Source organism: Bubalus bubalis, chromosome 20, assembly GCF_019923935.1.
Source record: "Bubalus bubalis isolate 160015118507 breed Murrah chromosome 20, NDDB_SH_1, whole genome shotgun sequence".
Classification (NCBI taxonomy): Eukaryota; Metazoa; Chordata; class Mammalia; order Artiodactyla; family Bovidae; genus Bubalus; species Bubalus bubalis.
Window position 1 is genome coordinate 38,048,817 of NC_059176.1, and position 21,903 is coordinate 38,070,719.

Here is a 21,903-nt window from a genome sequence, read left to right on the forward strand (position 1 = left end):
TTTTGAGAGATTCGAAGGATTTCACATAGATAAAACTGGAGCAGGCTATTACAAGGGAGAAAGAGAATTCAGAAATTACTAACATGATTGCAAAATGAAGGTCACTTTGAAGTGAAGTCCGAGTTGCTCAGTTGTGTCCGACTCCTTGTGACCCCATGGATTATACAGTCCATGGAATTCTCCAGGCCAGAATACTAGAGTGGGTAGCCGTTCCCTTCTCCAGGGGATCTTCCCAACCCAGGGATTGAACCCAGGTCTCCTGCATTCCAGGCAGATTCTTTACCAGCTGAGCCACAAGGGAAACCCTATACTCCAATACATTGATGAAATAAATAGTTCATAAACACAAATCTTCAACTACAATTGTTTTTAATAGATAGTAGCTCTGAAGGTCACTTTAGAAGCATTCAAAAGGAGAATGCTGAAAATGCAAAAAGGGATGTGGCGAGAGAGAGCAAAGAGCTCAAGAAAGGGGAAAACATTCCTTAAGTAAGGAAAGATTTGAATTTATATTTGAAAAAGCACAGTACATCTCAGCAAAAACTTGATAAAGAACAATCAAGACCAACAGCAGTCGGTCCTGGCTTTTCAGCAGGCTAATTAAAGAAAAATTAAGACTTCAAGAAAAGGACAGAAATGCTAGGAGAGTTTAGTTTAAGGTAAAGATAGTATTTTAAATCAGAGGGGAAAATACCATTTAATAAAGGGTTTTGGTACAACTCACCATGTATCTTAAAAAAAAAAAAAAAAGATAGCTTTCCATGTTACTTCCTCTCCTAAAATTCCAATGGATCTTAATTGTAATAATGAAATCATGAAAATAATAGAAGAAAATCTGTATATTAGCTAAGGTGCTGTAAGGGGTAAATTCCAAAAATACCAGGTGCTTAGCACAATAGTTTAGTTTTTGCTCATGTGAAGTCCAACTGGAAGGGGTGGAGTGAGGTGGGGATTTTGCTGCCACAGTTTTCCCAAGACCCGGATGAAAGAAGCGCTGTCATCTTCAACAAGTGAGCTCCCAGGCTGCCCTGAGCATTGCTTCCATCTGTCAGTCAGACAATGAGAGACGGTTATGCATGAGAAAGCACACACATCCAAGACAAGAAAGATAAGTGGGAATAACCTTTGAAACTGAGGGAATTTCAAAATTATAAGATGTTTCTCTGCATAACTCTATGCAAATAACTTTGAAATATCTAGTTGAAATATTGATTTTCTAGGAATACATTATTTATTAAAACTGACCCCAGAAGAGAGAAAAAGTCTAAATAGATAAATCTACTAAAAGAAATAGAGAAAGTTGTTAAAGAGCTAATCCCTAAAAAAGATTTCAGGGGGGAGTTCTACAAAGCTGAAGGAACAGACATTCTCAATGCTCATTAAATTATTCCAGGGAATAGAAAATAATAGGCACATGAAGGGGGAGTGGGGAATTATCCAGCAAATGACTATGGAAGCTCAGGTTGCCTGATAACAAGCTGAATGTCCACTGAAAGCTACCCTTATCTCAACAGTCAAAGTTCAACTTTCCACCAGCCTGCCAGATGTCAGCACTTAGTATTCTAGACAGCTCTCTGAGAAGCTGGCATCTAAACTTAGTCTAGACATCTGGGCTCCTCAGTTATGAAAATCTTTCTTAAGCCAATTAAAGCTGAGTATCCATCTCTTATAAAAGACATGTCTTATTCAGTGGATAAACCATATTCTATTCAATTCTTAATGTAAATAGGAAATGATACATTGAAATACATTTGCTAATAATTTAAAGATAAGTACTAATAACATGGCTGAGCGCCAAAGAACTGATGCTTTCGAACTGTGGTGCTAGAAAAGCCTTAGACAGCAAGGAGATGAAAACAGTCCATCCTAAAGGAAATCAACCCTGAATATTCATTGGAAGGACTGATGCTGAAGCTCCAATCCTTTGGCCACCTGATGCGAAGAGCTGACACACCAGAAAAGACCCTGATGCTGGGAAAGATTGAGGGCAGGAGAAGGGGGGACAGAGGATGAGATGGCTGGATGGCATCACCAACTCAATGGACATGAGTTTGAGAAAACTCCAGGAGATAGTGAAGGACAGGGAAGCCTGGCGTGCTGTAGTTCATGGGGTTGCAGAGTTGGACAAAACTTAGTGACTGAACAACAACTAATAATAATATGGACATGACATGGAAGTTAAAAACACAAGACGTAAAAAAAAGAAACAGTCAATGCTTTGTCAACCCAACAAAATTCAGAAAAGGGAAAAAAGAAAATATTGAGAAAGAATAATTAACAGAAAACATGAAATTGAATGGCAGGAAGACCAAACATTCTATTGTTACAGTACACCTGTGACTTACACTTGAATTTCTTTATTGGGCACACACACACACACACACACATTCTTCTACACAGTCGTACACACAAATCCAGCTATAGACCAGTCAGTTACAAAATACTCACTTATAACAAAATAACAAAGATTAGCATGAAAGGTCTGGCAAAGATAATCCAGGCAAAAGCTGACAAAGCAATATAGGGTATGTTCATATCAGACAAAGTAGAATTCAAGACAAGACACATTAAGCAAGATAAATAATATAAATTTTTTTCAAATAAAAAGTATAGCCTGCCAGGAAGTGAAATAAAAAAGAACTTCAACCAAATCATAGGCATAGTGGAAGGGTTTATCATAACCTAAAATCAAATTGAGTAAAGAGAAGGTTTGAATATCAAATTTAAGAAGGTTTGAATATCAGATGTAACAAGCTTCATGTGTAGCCCAAAGGTAAACTATCTGTTTTACTTTCAGATCCTTATAGAACAACAAAAAAATTCACCACGTAACACACAGGCCACAAAAATCTCAGAAACCAAAAAGGAGAAATCAGATGAGCCACATTCCCTGCTCATAATGTAATAAATCTAGAAGTTAACAACAAAAAAATAAGGTCTTCACCTCAAGTCTAACCACTTGGAAATTTTCAAATATTCCTCTAACTCAGTTCTCAGTTCAGTTCAGTCTCTTAGTCATCTTCGACTCTTTGCGACCTCATGGATTGCAGCACACCAGGCCTTGTCCATCACCAACTCCTGGAGTTTACTCAAACCCAAGTCCATTGAGTCGGTGATTCCTCTAACTAGTTCAAGTTAAACTGAAAAAGGTTTTAAATCTGATGACAAGACGCCTGAAAGGGCTAACAATATTTCACACCAAAACCTAAATACTCTGACTGAAGATTTCCTCAGAGCTTTGTCATAGCCTTAAACTGTTCTGTGTAAAGTCAATATTCCCTCCACAAAGATATTCCGAGTGCCTGCTATAGGCTAGCACAGCTCTAGGTGCTGAGGGTAGGGTGGTGACCAAAAGAGAGAAGGTTTCTCTGTGGAGCTTACAGGCAAGCAGATAACTGTTAGGATGGTGTTTTAGAATATCCTGAATATTCAATTTGAGAAGCTGGAAAGGTATAAAAAATACTCTTAGGAAAGTAAGAGAGAGGAATAAAGAAAGTCTAAAAAATTAATGACAGAAAAGTCAAACAGAATTGATAAATCTGATCAGACTGCTAGGTTGACGAAGACGAAAAGAGACAAATCATGAAAAAGTATCCTTAGAAATGGCAAAGGGAATGATACAGAGAAGATTATACAGATTTTACGCAAATGACATGTATAATACAATGTCAACATTTTTTTGAAAACAGGTAATTTAGAAAGCTATTATGGATAAAATGGAAACATAACTAGAAATACGTAAATTACCTAAGTTGACTCAATAAGCGGTGGAATACTTGAGTGGTCCAGTAACTATAGAAGAAAGTGAAAAGATTGGTCAGGATCTAATAACCAAAACACGTAAATACCTCAATGATTTCAAAGCAGAATCTGACAGTGGTGCTGATGAACCTATTTGTAGGGCAGCAATAGAGACGCAGACACAGAGAACAGACACAGTTGGGGGGAAGGAGATGCTGGGACGAACTGAGAGAATGGAAACATATACATCACCGTATGTAAAACAGACCAAAAGTGGAAATTTGCTGTGTGACACTGGGAGCTCAGCCCAGCGCTCGTGACAATAGAGGGGTGTGATGGGGAAGGAGGCGGAGGCAGGTTCAGGAGGGAGGGGACACATGTATGCCTGTGGCTGATTCATGTTGATGTATGGCAGAAACCAGCACGGTATTATAAAGCAATTATCCTCCAATAAAAATAAATAAATAAATAATTCACAAAGTAGCCCTCAGAGGCAGTAGGAAGGCCCTGCTGGGGCTGGATTCAAGGCCTGCCTGCCATGGATGCTGAATGTTACCGAATGATCTTTCTACATCTCTTGAGATGATTGTATGATTTTTCTTGTTTGTTTCATAAATACAGTGAGTTATATTGATTGAATTTTTAACATTAAATCAAAATTGCATAATCAAACAAAAGTAGAGGCTGACAAAATTTCGAGGACTGCTATTTTTACTTAATATGTAGAACAGAAAGATGGAAAGAGACTCTTTGGCAAAGCTGGCATACCAAAATCTGATCCACAAAAAAAACACTGGAATTATAATTACAGGACTTTAGATGCACGAAGAATGAGAAGGCTTGGGCACAAACTGCCTAGAAGGAGTGTTACAATTGGAGGCACTATTGTGTGTTCACTTGAGCATATGCGTGGCCTGTCACCCAAACCCAGCTGTGGGGACATCTCATATACTGTGGTCCTGCCCTCCGTCACTCCTTATATCTGTAATTTCATGGAGTATTTCCTACAGCCAATTGACAGGGGAGAAAGAGAACCAAGCAGAGTTTACGCACAGCTTGTCCACTGAAAGTGGACTCCTGTGGTCGTGCTGTCCCATTCAGAGGTGGCCCCAGAAGAAGACGGGGAAGAGAAATCTTATCAAGGGCAAAATTTAAAACATTGTATCTTATTGGTCACTTTCCTTGAAGGCAAGATGGCCTGAGGAACAGATCTACATTGGTTCATGAGCAGTAGTTAATGGTCTGGCCAAATGATCAAGGGCTTGAAAAGAACAAGAGTGGAAATCGGTGACCATGTGGTCTGGGAAAGATAATGTGGATAGAGCTGTCAGAATTGACCCAGAGGCAGAGCCTACTCTGTCTCACATAGATGCTCTCCAAAATGCCCTCCGTATGGAGGAAGTTCTCGATAACCAGGTGGACATGATCACCCACCCAGTGGGTGAGCTGACGTCTATCAACTTCTTTCCCCAGCTAGTCCTGGGCCTGCTCAGGAATAAAGTGGCTTTGGAGGCAGGAACAGAGACCACCTGGTCGAGTAGGTGGTCTAACAGCCCTTCCAAAGCTGACGCAGCCGCTGCTGCTGACAAGGGCCTAACTTTCAGCAGCAGAGACCAAGTTTGCAAATCTGATATCATACTACAGTGGAGAGGAACAGTCAACTCTATGATAGCGAGTCACTTATATTGGACTCCTTCCATCATGGAGAAACAGTGATTTGTCCTCATTGGAATAAATATGGATATTGGAGTTGAATAGATATTTTCTTCATGCTTCCATCAGGACTGACATCAGTGGACTTCATAAATACTGTCAGAACAACCCATACAATACTGCTTCTGCCCAAAAATTCACTGTACAGCCAAAGAATGAAGCCATGGGCTGATGGTCATGGGATTCACAGCTCTTATCATACACAGGAGAGCTGGCCCGAGAGAAGACTAGAGCAGACATTTAAAGGATCAGTCACGACACCCTGGTAGACAACACTCTGTGAGTTGGGATACTGTCCTCTAGGATGTGGCTTACGAGCTCAACCAGCAACCAACTTACAGTGATTGGTTTACAGCAACCCTGGAACCAAAGCATGAATGTGGGCATGGCACGTGTCACCACTCCACCAAATAATCTCCTTTCAAAAAATTTGCTTTTTGTTTCCACATCTCTACACCTGCTGGTTTAGAGGTTTTGATATGCAAGGGAGGACAGCTTCTATCTGGAGACACACAATGGTTCCACTGAATAGGAAGTGAATACTGCCAACCAGCCATTAGGGGCTCTCATGCCAGTGGATGAACAGGCCCAGGGGAGATCGTGGTGCTAGCTGGAATGATTGATTTACAAGTGTGCTGTCCAGTACTGTAGCCACTAGCCACCTGTGGCTATTATATTTAAATTTAATTTAAATTAAATTAGAAATTCAGTTTCTTCAGTCACACTAGCCACATTTCAAGTGGTCAGTCTCCATACATGGCTATGTGTGTGTTGCTCAGTCGTGTCAGACTCTTTGCAGCCCCAGGGACAGGAGCCATCCAATCTCGGTCCATGGGATTCTCCAGGCAAGAATGCTGGAGTGGGCTGCTGTGCCCTCTTCCAGGGGATCTTTCCGACCCAGGGACTGAACCCACATCTCATGTGTCTCCTGAATTGGAAGGCAGATTCTTTACTACTGAGCCACCTGGCTATAACATATGGCTATTGGCTACCATTTTACCCAGAGAAGATGTGGAACATGTCCATCATTGCAGAAAGTTCTACTGGACAGCACTGACTGACGGTACTAACGGGTACTAAAGGGTAATGGGGCGGTCATTACAACAGTACATGAAGAAATGAGGTTGACTCTCAGGAACCCTCTGCTCTGCCTGCTAGTAGTGCCATGAGTAGCTTCCAGTATGGAAGCAAGATTACAACAAAGATGTTAGGCAAGACCACTAGGGCCCAGACCCCTCAGGAATGATGGCCTAGGCCACTCTGACACATGGCCTAGAATCCCCGCCAGATGAGGTGTTGGCCAAAGGCAAAGTCATCATGCAATAGATGGTAGAGGAAGGAGGTTATACACCCGAGTCAAGGCACAGAGCCCCGTATTCTCTACCCATATTTCCTTCCCTGCTCTGCCATCTATACATTTATATACTTTAATGAATTTCTCTTGTATTTCCCTTTAGTCCATGCTTGTATATATTGTTTGCAGAGTATTGAGATAGAATTGGGACAGAATTAGAGAAGAAATGGACCTTGCCCAGAACTTGGAGTTGTTTAGAGTAACTAATAAGAGAGTGAAGATATTTTCAGTTTGCCAGACTGGATTTTTTTTTTTTTTTTTTTGCACTTCAGCATGGGAAGAAGTCTGAATTCTAGTAGGACTTGGTTGGTTTTGTTGGCTTCCCGGAGTGTGGCTCTTCCAATAGTTTTCCAGTGTTAAAGTAGAGTTGTTTTTTGTTGTTTGCAATCAACGCCTCTGACTGGTACAGAAATATAAATATTGACAAGGAATAGACCACATGGCTATTTGCAGATGACGTGCTTGTCTTCCCAGAAATTCCTAGAGAATAAGCAGAAGAATAAATAAAGAAAAGAAAAAAACTACCTGAAATAATTTACTGTGGTGACCAGATACAAAATTGCTTTTGTGTTTATCAGCTTCATTCTGGAAGGAAATGTGATCTTTAAAATTTTTTGATATAAAATAAAACCAGACCCAGAAGGCCTTGAATGTCAGACCATTTTGTCCTGAGGAGAAGTGAGGCCTGTGTTAGAAAGCCAAACACAGGAGTGTGTGGGAGGGGGGGGGGCTCCCTGGGCCAGGCCTCTTGCTTCTGAGAGGTGTCTGCTGCTGCTGCTGCTGCCCAGGGCAGGGGCGGGGGATGGCTCAGCTGGAGAGCAGCACCAGCTGCAGTGCGCTCCGGTGGGGCCTACGAGGTGCAAAGTGGCTGGAGAGAGCCGGGAGGGGGGAGTGGGAGTCCCGTGCAGCCCCCCAGGCCACAGCATATCCAAGGCCCTAAGCTTATACAGCCTCAGATATGCAGATGATACCACTCTCATGGCAGGAAGTGAAGAGGAACAAAGAGCCTTTTGATAAAGGTGAAAGAGGAGAGTGAAAAAGCTGGCTTAAAACTCAACATTCAAAAAATTAAGATCCTGGCATCCAGTCCCATCACTTCATGGCAAATAGATGGGGGAAATGTGGAAACAGTGGTAGATTTTGCTTCCTTAGGTTCTAAAGTCACTGTGGACGGTGACTGCAACCATAAAATTATAAGACACGCTCACTGGAAGAAAAGCCATGATAGACCTAGGCAGAGTATTAAAAAGCAGATACACCACTTTGCCGACAAAGCTTTGTCTAGTGAAAGCTGTTGTTTTTCCAGTAGTCGGGGACAGACGTGGAAGTTGAACCATAAAGAAGGCTGAGCGCAGAAGAATTGATGCTTTCCAACTGTGATGCTAGAGAAGACTCTTGAGAATCCCTTGGACTGCAAGGAGATCAAACAAGTCAATCCTAAAGGAAATCAACCCTGAATATTCACTGGAAGGACTGATGCTAAAGCTGAAACTCCAATATTTTGGCCACCTGACGCGAAGAGCTGACTCAATGTAAAAGACCCTGATGCTGGGAAAGATTGAAGGCACAAGGAAAAGAGCACAGAAGAGGTTGAGATGGTTGGATAGCATCACCAACTCAATGAACATGAACTTGAACAAACTCCGGGAGATAGTGGAAGACAGGGAAGCCCGGCACGCTGCCATCCATGTGGTCCCAAAGAGTGGGACATGACTGAGCAACTGAACAACAACAAAGCTTATACAATTGGAGGCCTTCTAAAAGGAAAACTAATACAAATTATAAGTACAAAATCAGGGACAAACACGAATAGTTACTTAGAATGAGAAAAGAAATGAAAACAACCCATGGACAAGAAAGGTTGATCTACCACAAATATCACAAAATCCCCCCACAGAGCATAATATTTTTAATATTCTATATTTTTAATGTGCCTAGCACATCTTTTAATACCTTGTGTTCCTTGACTTTGGCTACATACCTTTTGATGGCCTCTTCATATGGCAATACTATATAGCGTATGGCATTTCCTATAAGGAGAACAGAAAGATGACTCGGTGTCTCCCCTGGTGTGGTAGCCAGTTTGTGATTTTATTAATAGTTTAGGGAGGTTTCTTTCAGTTTCACATCTTGTTGGTAAAGTTGTAAATTTTTAGGATTCTTTTCAAATTGGGGGAAACTTCTATCCCGCTTCTTTTATACACGAGCTGTAAGCTTTCAGGGTAAGGACCCATCTTAAGAACTCTAAACTGATGGCTTGTTACCCAAAGCAATTCTGATGTATTCGCAAATTGCTACTACATCACTTTGAGCTACACAGTTGTGTACTGAAATTTCTCTTATGCTACATACACTGTGCTTATTGATGAGCGTGTGTGGGAGTTTTGTCATTGCAATCCTCGTTTCTCTAGGCTGTCTCGTTGTATTGGTAGCAATTTTGTGTGCCATTTCATCTGGAACTTCCAGGCCTCATCAGGACACGATGCATTAGTTACATGATGCATCAGTCAGCCCAAAATGTGATTCCATATATTGGGATGAGTAAAACATGCAACTTCACACATGGAAGCACCCCTCGTTTGCAGGACTGCTACAGTGCTCAAGTCCTACAGGCAATTGACTTCTGATACATTTTATTTTGTATGAATCCCATTAAAGAGAAACAAAATGTGTTGTACATTTAGAATTGTATATGCGGCATTACTGAGTATATTCTTCAACAGGAGGGATTTCCATTTTAATGGGCATCCATGAGAAATGAATCTATTCTCTGGTGGCGGAAGAATTTTCCCCAAAATAGTTTCTGGCTCTGTACCCTTCACACTTTGTTCCTCCTCCACAACCTTCCAGGGCTGGGTGTAGACACATCCATGTTTCAATATGGCCTCTGGGCTGCATCTTCCTGTCCTGATAACGAGTGAGTCCACGTGGTGGGCATTGGTGGTTAGAAGAATTATTGCCAAAATGAATAGCAATATACAGTAGCGACTATACACAGAAGTGCCTATAAACTACATAAATATATCCACTAAAGTAAAATAAATTGTGTCTCAGACTCAGCTTGCCCTTAACCAGATCCCAAAGATGCCCATGGCCATACAACATCATCCAACATGAGTGGAAGTATGACAGAGACCTTACAGTGGAAGAGATAGTGGTCTTAACTGAAACATTTTACTTTTATAAGTTTTACAGAAACATTTATGACCATGTAAATGCATCGCTGGGCTGCCTCCCAGGGCTTTGGAGGAAGCCTGTGTAAATGAGCTTAATTAACATCACAGAATAGCTTCCTTCAGGAGCTGAGGGACCAGGGAACAGTCCCATTAATCATTCCTCTCACCAAAAAAGCACACCACAGTCCACACAACGCCCCTCAGGCTCACGCTTTCATCTTTCCTCACTGCCTCGTCTCAGGCAGACACTATCCGTCCGGGTCCACAGATGAAAAATGGATGCCCAGAGAGGAAGGACCCTTGGCCACCGTCACATAGCTGGCAGGTAATAGAGCCCAGCTGTCGTGTCCCAGTCCAGAGCTCAGGCGCTGCACCGGTTCCTGAACTGTCTCCTTTGCCCCCATAGTCGTCCTGACAGAAGGCCAAGGACGGGGTCGCACCTCTGTTTTATAGAGGTGGTAGCCTTTGTAATCACTCCTCATACCCACACTGACAGGACAGTTGGCAGGGCACTTTCATGCTCAGGAGTTTATTTAACTCACAGCAGTCTTCAGAGTGTTATCCTCATTTTTCAGTAGAGGTTCATGGACATCACATGGCCTGATGAAGGCCCAAATGCAAGGCTATAGGAGGAGAGGCACTGGAAACCAGGTCTCCCCACTCCCGCTTCAAGGCTCTTTTCACAACCCTTTGCTTGTTTCCCCTTTTGAGACCAAAGGGACCTCAGAGCATCATCTAGCCCAATCCCCTTGTCCCGTAAATGAGAAGCTGAAGCCCAGAGAGAAGGGACTTGCCCAGGTCACACAGGAAGTGGGCAGAAGCTCCTAAGCTGTCCAGTTTGTCTCTCGGCCTCTTCTCTCCAGGCGCTGTAGAGCCATCGTCTGCCCCTCCATGTCTAGGACAGCCCATTGCAGGCTGGCTCTTTAACCTCTGAGTCATCAGGCAACAGCCGTACCCAGCGAGCCTATCCCTGCAGTCCTGCCCAAATCCCTCTTCTTTGAAACTTGTCTCTAACCACAGCCCCTATTGAACAGGGAGAAGAGGCTCGGGCAGCCATGTTTGTGCTGAGTAACCCCCCATCCAGTTTGAGCAAAGCTAGACTGAGTCCAGCTCTGGTGCTGGCGCTTGAATAGGTGGGGAGTCTAAGTGATGGAGAAGAAGCCAGACAGAAGCAAGTGCAAAGCTCCCTGACAGAAAGGCAGAAGCGTGAGTAAGAGAGAACCCCCTGTCCCATAAGTTTCCCTATCGCATGATTCCTAGGACTACTGGGTCCAGGTTATTTTTCTATAGGATACATCAGCACACTTTCACCTCTGAGTCTGGTAAGTGCATTTTTGCACCATGCATTTCAGACATTATAGAATTAGTTTTTAAGCAAGTTTAATGGGTAATACCTTCCTTCGCATGGTTCACAAATCAAAACAAAAAGGCATACATTCTAAGGTCGTGCTTCCACCCCCATCCCTATACACCCAGCTCCTTAGCCTCAGAGGTAACCACCTTTGTAATTTCTAGTATATCTTTTACAGCTTTCTTTATGCAGATATAAGCAAATGTGAATATATACTTCTTACTCCCCAATTCTCTTCCTTGGGCCAAGGTAGCATACTGTATATATTGTTCTGTATTGCTTTTTTCGCTTAATCATCCTGGCAATCATTGCATATCGTAAAGTGATGCAATTGTTTTGCTTACAGTCAAAGTCCATAGTTTACATCAGGGTTCACTCTGTGTGCTGTACACTTTGTAGATTTGGGCAAGTATATAATGGCATGTATCCACCATTACTGTCTCATACAGAGTAGTTTCACTGTCTCAAAAATCCACTGTTCTTAAGCTGACATAGTAGATGCAGAGCCAGGATTTCACTCTAAGATATTGGACCGCAAGACCAGGCTCCTTCCACTGATTGGAGCAGCACTGTCTCCACTCTGGTATTAGAAATGAACAGCTTTCACACTGGCTCTTTACTCTTTTTTACCCTCTGTGCAACAGACGGGGGGTGTTGACAAAGCTGGGCCCAAATGATGGAAAAGAGCAATTTTCCTGCAGTGTGATGCATGGGAGGCAATACTTGCCTATTTTTGTCTGCATGCACACACCAGGGCGCAGTAGCAGGGTCAGTAGGTCTTATGAGAGTAAATGGGGCTGTCCTTGACTTTTCAGCGCACCAGCATCTTCATATGTGTGGCGGCCTTAATACCACCAGAATCGCATATGATAGGAGCTCCTAGCCCAAGAAGAGCCACTGTTCAACCTACAGACTTACTAAGGTCCTCCCTAGGTCATGGGATAAAGAGACGCGTAAGAAACAGGGGCTTATAGCACAGTCTATCAGGACCCAGTGTGGCAAGTGGTTTTGAAATGGAACAGAACACTACTGAGGCTTCCCTGGTGGCTCAGTGGTAAAGAATCCACCTGCCAGGGCAGGAGACAGTTTCAATCCCTGGGTTGGGAAGATCCCCTGGAGAAGGAAATGGCAACCCACAGCAGTATTCTTGCCTGGGAGGTCTCATGGACAGAGGAGCCTGGCAGACTGTAGTCCATGAGGTTGCAACGAGTTGGCCAGGACTTAAACAACAACAAAGGACCCTATTGTCCTTGCCCCTACGTCCTCTATCTGCCTTTTGTCTGTGAAAAAACTTTAGCCAAAGAATAAGTTTAATCAGAGAAGCAAGAAAATGCAGAAACAAAGGAAAACCGTTAAAGGAGACAAAATAATAATAATGTAGTCATTAATAGCCAAGGACCTTTAAATCCTTCTCAAGGGCTATAGATAATATTCTGAGCCATGTCCTGTAAACTGTCTTATGGATACTGAAACCCCCACCAGGTGGAGAAATTAACGTGATGACTGACTGTAGCCATGACATAAGCTGTCACAAGCCCAAGAATTGGTCTCAAGGAAATGGAAACAAACCAACCCTGGAACTGAAGATTAACTGTACTTAAAACAATCAAGATGACACCGGTCAGACCAGCAGTGACCAATTTCAAAATGACTGTCAGAGCTGACTGCGCTGTTTCTGCATGTAGCCCCCTCCCTCTCTCTGTAAAAGCTCTTGCTCCTTGATTCTCTGGTGGTGGATGGGCAGAGGGAATCAGCATCTGTACAGCTGTTGGCCCCCCTCCACCCCAAGGTTGCCAACCTCCAAAATAAAGCAAGCTTTCCTTTCCACCAACCTGGCCTCTTCATTGGCTTATAAGCAGCAAGTAGCCAGACCTGTATTCAGTAACGGTTTGATGGAAGAATACATGGGGGGAGAGGGAGTTGTCAGCATTCAGGGAAGAGGATTTACCCCAGCCTGAGGGGGTAGATCAGAAAGATTTTTTGGAAGGGTTGCCTGAGCTGAATTTTGAAGGGTAAACAGTCCTTCAAGGTAAAGCTGGATGAGAGTGGGCATTCCAGTCCACATGTGTAACATATTCAAAGGCCGGGAGGGGAGTGAGGACAAGGCCGTTTTTGAAAACTGTTAAGTGGCTCAGTGTATCCTGAGCCTCAGCCAGGGGCTTTGTTACAAAGAGTCATTCAGCCAAGCTGGGACTTCGGTCTCTATTCAGTAGACAATGAGAATTATTAAAATCCTTTAAGTGAAGGTAAGGCATGGTCAGAGTTGCATTTTAGAAAGGTCATTCTGGGAGATGTCTTGTTCTAAATGGTGTCTAGAGAGCAGCCCCCATTACAGCCTTCTGCACTTTTCACCAGAAAAGCACAAAAATGCCAAACAATTTTGAAAATCAAAACTGACAGACAATCAATTACTAGCATCTGAAAGGCAAAACAATTGCTTGCCTGTGCTTCAACTAGGAAACAAAGCAATCCATTCGCATAAATAAAGACAGAAATACACTTAATTCTCCTGCAGTCCAGAGATCCAAGCTATCTAACAACTAGAAAATTGGGCAGCTGCCCCTGGGCTGTAAATGGGATGGGTTTGTTTTTTTTTTTTAGATATCCAGCATACTGTTCTTAAATTCCTGTCCTTCTTGCACCTACCTTTTTGCAACTAAATGAAGTTGCAATCTCAAAATAACAAAAGGAGAGAAGGTAGGGCAGCCCGAGGCTGGCACTTGGCCTCCTGAAGGTGAAGAGTCTCAAGGTAAAGCACTGAGGTGGGAACAAGGATGGACGGAGAGACCCGGTGATGACCCAGGACACTGTTTTTCACAAACTCCACTGATCAGAATGGGAGACCAGACAATGGGAACAGAAGAGGATCCCTTTCCCTCATAGACTAAGAAGCTAGAGAAAGAATAGAAAACTGAGCTCAAGTGAAGTAGAAGGAAGGAAATACCAAGACCAAAAAAGAATGAAATAGGGGAAAACAGTCAACTAATTTATTCATTAAATTTAGCAATGTTGCTGGAAACATTGTCTTTATGCAACTACCAATACTTCTACTAACCAGTACCAGTTACCAGTACTTCTACTAACCAGCTACAATTTATGAAATTCAAAAATAAGACAATTCACAAGGACGTCCAAAAGGCAACAAATATCTAGGAACAAATCTAATGAAAAGTGTATAAGACTACAAATTACTGAGAGAAATGAACGAAGACCTAAATAAAGGAAGGGAGGGAAATACCATATTCATGGATTGGAAGATTCAAGAATATTCACAGAAATATCAGTCTCAATAACCTAAAAACTGGAGACAACCCAAATGTTCTTTACCAAAAGAATGCATTGTTTCATCTTGACATAATCATACAACTGAATGTATTCAATGCTGAGAATGAATAAATTACTGCTACTTGCAGCAACATGGATGAATCCCATAAATATAGCATGGAGGGAAGGAAGCTAAACTCAGAAGAGTACACATCATATGCTTTCATTTATAAAAAGTTAAAAAACAGACAAAACTAATCTATGGTGTTAGAAGTCATGATAATAGGAGGTACTGACCAAGAAGGGCTATGAGAGAAGATTTCTGATGCTGGTCACCCTCTATTTCTTGACCTGGGTGGTGATTTCACAAGTGTGTTCATTCTGTTAAAATCAAGCTGGGCTTTGTGCATTTTTCTGAATGCATGTTTTCATTCAGTAAAAATTTTAATAAAAATGAGATAATTTAGGAAAAGGAAACTTGTGATATAAAGAATTTACAAGGCTTCTCAAATGCCGTGATCCCGTCGAGTTCTGTGTCATATGTGGACCCTGCTGCTCAGTAGTAGAGCCGAGCACTTTACTTACTCATGTATTCAATTCTTGCCAGTTAAATAGTGCTCTATGAAATAGGTGTTATTCTTAACACTCACCTCACCCTCTTTTGAAGAGACTGCAAAAATCTGAATGAAAATATCAGCAAATATCACTCCTCATTTTACAGATGAGGAAACAGGCCCAGAGAGTTTAAAGTAACTTCTCCAAGGCCACATAATGACCAAGGGGTGAGAACCAAGAGTCAGTCTGAGCAGTCTGGGCCCAGGACCCAAGTTTCCTGTCACTTCCCTGAATCAGCTTGTCAGCTGTTTCTCTTCTGTTCCACTCCTCTCTCAGTTCCTGGAAAAGTGTTTCTCAGCCTCCATAATTCATCCCACAATTCGTGTGGTATCTTTGCCATGTTTGATGACACTGAAAACAATAATGATTCCTATTGTGTTTCCGCACTTGCCCATAATGGACAAACTTTTTAAGAGCTTGGAGCACTGTGCCAGGAAACCAGCTGAACAAAAAGGCTTCTGTATTTTTGTCAGTAGAAGCAGAGTTGTGAAGGGCAGCATAATGTGCGTGTTCACTGCCAAGAAACTTGCATAATGATTTTCTGCATCTTTAAATCTCTGAATCCATTAAGGCTCTCTAATTGGTATTGAGTAATACATCACGTGAATGGCAAGTATTATTCACATCTATCCCCTTGCTTCTCTTCATATAATCTTTTATCTAGGAAATGTTAAATTGTCTCAGTTATCTATGCATAAAACAGTTGGAATCCTCAGTGTATTTTCAGCTATTAAAATGTAAAAATGTAGAGAAAAAATTTTAAGGAACTATACCAAATTATTAACAGTGGTTATCTCAGAATTGTAACTTTTGGGGTTTTTCGTGGGATTTTTTTTGTATTCTCAAATTTTCTTCATTGAATATATATCAATTTTGAAACAACAATTTTAAAATTAGCTTAGAGTATATAAATTTTTATATAGTTAAATAATTGCAATTATGTCAATATATGTATGTAGTAAAAGACTGGAAGAAATTACTCATAATTTATTTTGTTCTGGATGTAGAGCAATGAGTTTTTGTCTTCCTTCTACTCTATGAAATTTTCTAAATTTTTTTAATGGTCATTCTATCAGCCAAGATTCTTGAATGGGGATCCTTCCAAATAGGTAAGGGGTTCAAATGTGGGAAAACTTAAAAAAACACACAAATGTTTGCTACAAGCAGATATTATTGCTCAGTCGCTCAGTTGTATCCAACTCTTTGCAACCCTGTGGACTGTAGCCCGCCAGGCTTCTCTGTCCATAGGATTCTCCAGGCAAGAATACTGGAGTGGGTTGCCAAGTTCTCCTCCAGGGGATCTTTCCAACCCAAGGATTGAACCCAAGTCTCTCGTATCTCCTGCATTGGCAGGCAGGTTCTTTACCACTAGCGCCACCTGGGAGGCCTATATATCTGTATCTACATTTTTTTCTCCTGTGTTCCAAATGGGGCTGTAGAGCTGGTCTAATAAAGACACTAATCCCTATAAGCAGACACAGATTTTACAGTGCAAAAAATAAATATATCGTTTCCTTTTTTGGTAAAATATAGCCACTTTGTGTCACACAATGTGAAATCAGACTGCATTTTACTTCATATGATATAGCTTAAGAAACAGGGTTTACTGGGCAAAGTTATCAGCTGAGAGTCAGTAAGAGAAGACATGCATGCCCCAGCCTCCCCTCGCCCCCCAAATAGATGGGCCACAGTCAGGTGCAGCGGGACACACAGTGGGTCTGCATTTCTGGGAATGAACCTCAGCCCCTCATTTGCTCTTTTTCTACTTTACCAGGGGATAAAATCAGCCTGCTTGAGCATAGGGCAGTCAGAATTTAGGATGCCAGGAGTTATCCAGAAGGCTGGTTTTCCAGAAGGAAGGATTCTCCCACTGGGTGGAAGTGGTCAGTGAGAGAGAGTGGGAGTCATGAGGTCCAGGACTTGGCCTGGGTACCGTGATAGGTGTGCTGCTCACTGATCGAAGAAACACAGGCAGAGGAGGGGCAGGTTCAGGGAAACAGTGAGTTCAGTTTGGGACACGAGGAGTCTGGAGAATATATGTCACCACCAGACAAGGTCAGGTCCCCATTATACACTCTCATAGCGCCCTGAACCTTTAAATTGCACACAGGAGTTGCAGATTCGATCCCTGGTTCAAGAAGATCCCCTAGAGGAGGCATGGCAACCCACTTCAGTATTCTTGCCTGGGAAGTCCCATGGACAGATTAGCCTGGAGGGCTACAGTCCATGGGTTTACAAAGAGTCGGACACAGCTGAAGTGACTGAGCACGCATGCATCCCAAGTGCAATAAGTCAATCATGGTATGATTAGCACTGAACCTCCCTTCTGGATAGTGAGCTCCCTAAGGTCTTGGCCCAGGTCTAACCACTTCACTACTGTACCTCCAGCGCTTGACATAGGGTCAGGCACAGAGCAGGAAACTAGTAGATATGTGCTGAATGGATTAAAGAATATACCTGGAGCCATGCAGCAGGCTGTCGAGTACATGAATAGGAAACTGAAAGATCTAGGAGGAAACTCTCGAGTCAGGAAAGCTATGCATTTGGGTGGTAACTGAACCTAAGGCACTGGGTCAGATGGCTCAGGGCAGGTGAGAAAAGTCCGAGAGCCTAAGTCAAAGTCCTGGGAAACACCATCATCCAAGAGGGCTCAGGAAGAAGAGCAGCTGGAGAGGAGGTGGAGAACTAAGTGGGAAGGGCGTGGAGAATTCTCTAGTGGTCCCGTGGTAAGTCCACTGATGGACTCAAGTTGTGTCCACTTCTTGTCTATTGTAAATAATGCTGCAGTAAATGTGAGAGTGGGCTTCCCAGGTGGCACTAGTGGTAAAGAACCCACTTGCCAACGCAGGAGACATAAGAGACATGGGTTCAATCCCAGGGTTGGGAAGATCCCCTGGAGGAGGACATGGCAACCCACTCCAGTATTCTTGCCTGGAGAATCCCATGGATGGAGGAGCCTGATGGGCTACAGCTCATAGGGTTGCAAAGAGTCAGACACGACTGAAGCGACTTAGCACACATATACAAGTGGTTAAGACTCCATACTTTCATTGCAGGGGGCATGGGTTGGATCCCTGGTCAGGAAACTAAGTCCCACATGCCACGGGGTACAGCCAAAAAGAGAGAGAGGAGGGTATCCTGGAAGCTACAGGAGGAGAAATATTTAAACAAAGAGAAGTCAGTGGAATCAAATACTGGTGAGAGGCCTTGTGAGATGAACGACACCAATGCTTAGGAAGCCCTTGGGTGCCAGGCACTGTTCTGACAGCTCTGTGTGTCTTAACTCGCTTAATTCTCACAAGGTAGGGACTATCATCATGATCTCCTCCGCTTCCCAAAGACGAGGGTACCAAGACACAGAGAGGTCACCAAGCTAGTAAATGGGAGGGCTACAGTTTGAACCCAGGCTGTCTCCAAGCCTGTGCTCTTCCCTGTTACAGACGCTGCCCCAGAAGAGAGGGAACAGATGGGTCATTGGCAACACTGGCAATTTCAGTGACACTAAAGGGTAAAACCACAAGGCAGTGAGTAAAAAAAAAAAGTGAGTTGGAAGCAAGAGAGTACAGACCAGCAGGCCAGCCCTTAACTACAAAGAGTGGTCTGACTGTGTCACCTGGGGGCACGTTAGACATGAAGAATCTTGGGTCCAGCCCCATCTTCTGAAACAGACCCTGCAATTAATAAGTTCCTCAGGTGATTCACATGCGTGCTAAAGTCTCAGTGAGCTAATCTTTCAGAACTAGATGAGCTTTCAGGAACGTTGATGGAGAGAAGAGAGAAAGAAAAATGCAGTCTTTTTTTTTTGGTTGGAGAGACTGAAGCAGGTTGTAAATTTAGAATAGTGGTTTGCAACCCTGACTCCACATTAAAAACATGTAGTGTGCCGAGGCCAATGCCCAGAAGAAAGTCTTGTAGTCCAGGTGATCCTAATACAGGGGCGTGGTAGGGAGACTCACACAAGGGATCAAAGTAAGGAAGGACAGGATGGAGGTGCAGGTGCCAGGGAATTAAGGCCTCCTCAGGTAACTGGGACCCACTCCAGTGTTCTTGCCTGGAGAATCCCAGGGACAGGGGAGCCTGGTGGGCTGCCTTCTATGGGGTCGCACAGAGTCGGACACGACTGAAGTGACTTAGCAGCAGCAGCAGCAGGTAACTGGGAAGGTTTGAGGCTGAAGAAATGCAAAGAAGATGTTTTGGGGAAGGAAGAAAAGCATCACAGTAAAGCAGAGAGAAACATTTTAGAGTATGGGGACCAGCAAGGAGATAGACTATCAAAGGGAATAACTCCTAAGAGTTAGGATTAATTGATTGATTGACTTCTTACATTTTAACTGGGATATGATGTAGCAAGATTGGTGCTTTTAAAACTGAAGTCAGATGGTGTTCATAGCCTGCTCAAAGCCTTGCAGTGTCTTTCCATCACACATGGCTTACTAGGCCCTTGGTGATCTGGCTTTGCTGACTGCATTCTCTGCTTTCCACTGACCTCCTGCACACTAGGCTCTTTAATGTTCTTTTTCCTACTGATCCCATTTCTGCTTCAGGGCCCTTGTACTTACTATTCTCATCTTTGGTTCTTCCTCTAAATATTCACACAGCCTGCTCCCTAACTTCAGCTGGGTCTCCTTCCATGTCCTCTCAGAGGATTTCTCTCATCACTCTCTATGCCTTTCCTCTGAATTCTTTTCTTTTTAAAATATTTATTTTATTTGTTATTTTTAATTGGGCTATAGTTGCTTTTCAGTGTTGTGTTGGTTTATACAGTACAAGAACATAAACCAGCTATATATATATCCTCTCTCTCTTGAGCCTCCCTCACACCCACTCACATCACACCCCTCTAGGTCATCACAGAGCACCAGAGCTGAGCTCCCTGTGCTAAACAGCTGCTTCCCACTAGCTAGCTATTTTACACATGGTGACCTGCTCTTGAGAAACCTATATGCAGGTCAGGAAGCAACAGTTAGAACTGGACATGGAACAACAGACTGGTTCCAAATAGGAAAAGGAGTACGTCAAGGCTGTATATTGTCACCCTGTTTATTTAACTTATATGCAGAGTACATCACGAGAAACACTGGGCTGAAGGAAGCACAAACTGGAATCAAGATTTCTGGGAGAAATATCAATAACCTCAGATATGCAGATGACACCACCCTTATGGCAGAAAGTGAAGAAGAACTAAAGACCCTCTTGATGAAAGAGAAAGAGCAGAGTGAAAAAGTTGGCTTAAAGCTCAACATTCAGAAAACGAAGATCATGGCAGCCGGTCCCATCACTTCATGGGAAATAGATTGGGAAACAGTGGAAACAGTGGCTGACTTTATTTTTCTGGGCTCCAAAATCACTGCATATGGTGATTGCAGCCATGAAATTAAAAGACGCTTACTCCTTGGAAGGAAAGTTATGACCAACCTAGACAACATATTAAAAAGCAGAGACATTACTTTGCCAGAAAAGGTCAATCTAATCAAGGCTATGGTTTTTCCAGCAGTTATGTATGGATGTGAGAGTTGGACTATAAAGAAAGCTGAGTGCAGAAGAACTGATGCTTTTGAACTGTGGTGTTGGAGAAGACTATTGAGAGTCCCTTGGACTGCAAGGAGATCCAACCAGTCCATCCTAAAGGAGATCAGTCCTGGGTGTTCATTGGTAGGACTGATGTTAAAGCTGAAACGCCAATACTTTGGCCACCTGATGCGAAGAGCTGACTCATTTGAAAAGCCCCTGATGCTGGGAAAGATTGAGGGCAGGAGAAGAAGGGGACGACAGAGGATGAGATGGTTGGCAGCGTCACCGACTCAATGAACATGGGTTTGGGTGGATTCCAGGAGTCGGTGATGGAAGGGAGGCCTTGCGTGCTGGGGTTCATGGCGTTGCAAACAGTCGGACATGACTGAGTGACTGAGCTGAACTGAGAGTATATATGTCAACGCTTTCTGAATTATTTTCTATCACTACTCAATATCATGTCATAAACCTACCTATTTGTTTAAGGTCTACCTCCTCTACCAGAAAGTGAGCTCCATGGGGGCAAGGATTTGTCTTGCTCACTGTTAAATACTCACCACCTAGAACTGTGAGGCACAGAGGTAGTACTTGCAAAAAGTTTAATGAATGAATAGCTGGCTGCTGCTGCTTGGTGCTAATCAATAGGAGTTTGAGATGAAAAGGTGTTGCTGAGAGTGCCTGGAGAAGGTGATTAGCTAGGGAGACTGTAGAGAACAAGATAATTAAGGACAAGCAAATGGCCATCTTTAAGGAGGGCGTGCAGGGTTGTAATGGCAGGTAAGACAGTAAACAGTTTTGTGTGTGGTTGACAATGTGGTTTCTGCCCTACACCACCTACTCTCTGTGTGGCTCTGGGTAAATTTGTTAATCTTTCTAAGCTTCAATTACCTACCAGGAAAATGAGGCTGATAACTGTGATGCATGCATGCATGCATGCTAAGTTACTTCAGCCGTGTCCAACTCTGCGCGACCCCATAGATGGCAGCCCACCAGGCTCCTCTGTCCCTGGGATTCTCCAGGCACGAACACTGGAGTGGGTTGCCATTTCCTTCTCTATAATACCTTCCACCTAAAGGTTGTGATGGAAATTAATTGAGCAAATGGTCATAAAAAGCCTAGCACGGAGTAAGCTCTCAATAATTGCTAATTAATATGATCAATCCCAGATTGGGAGAAGA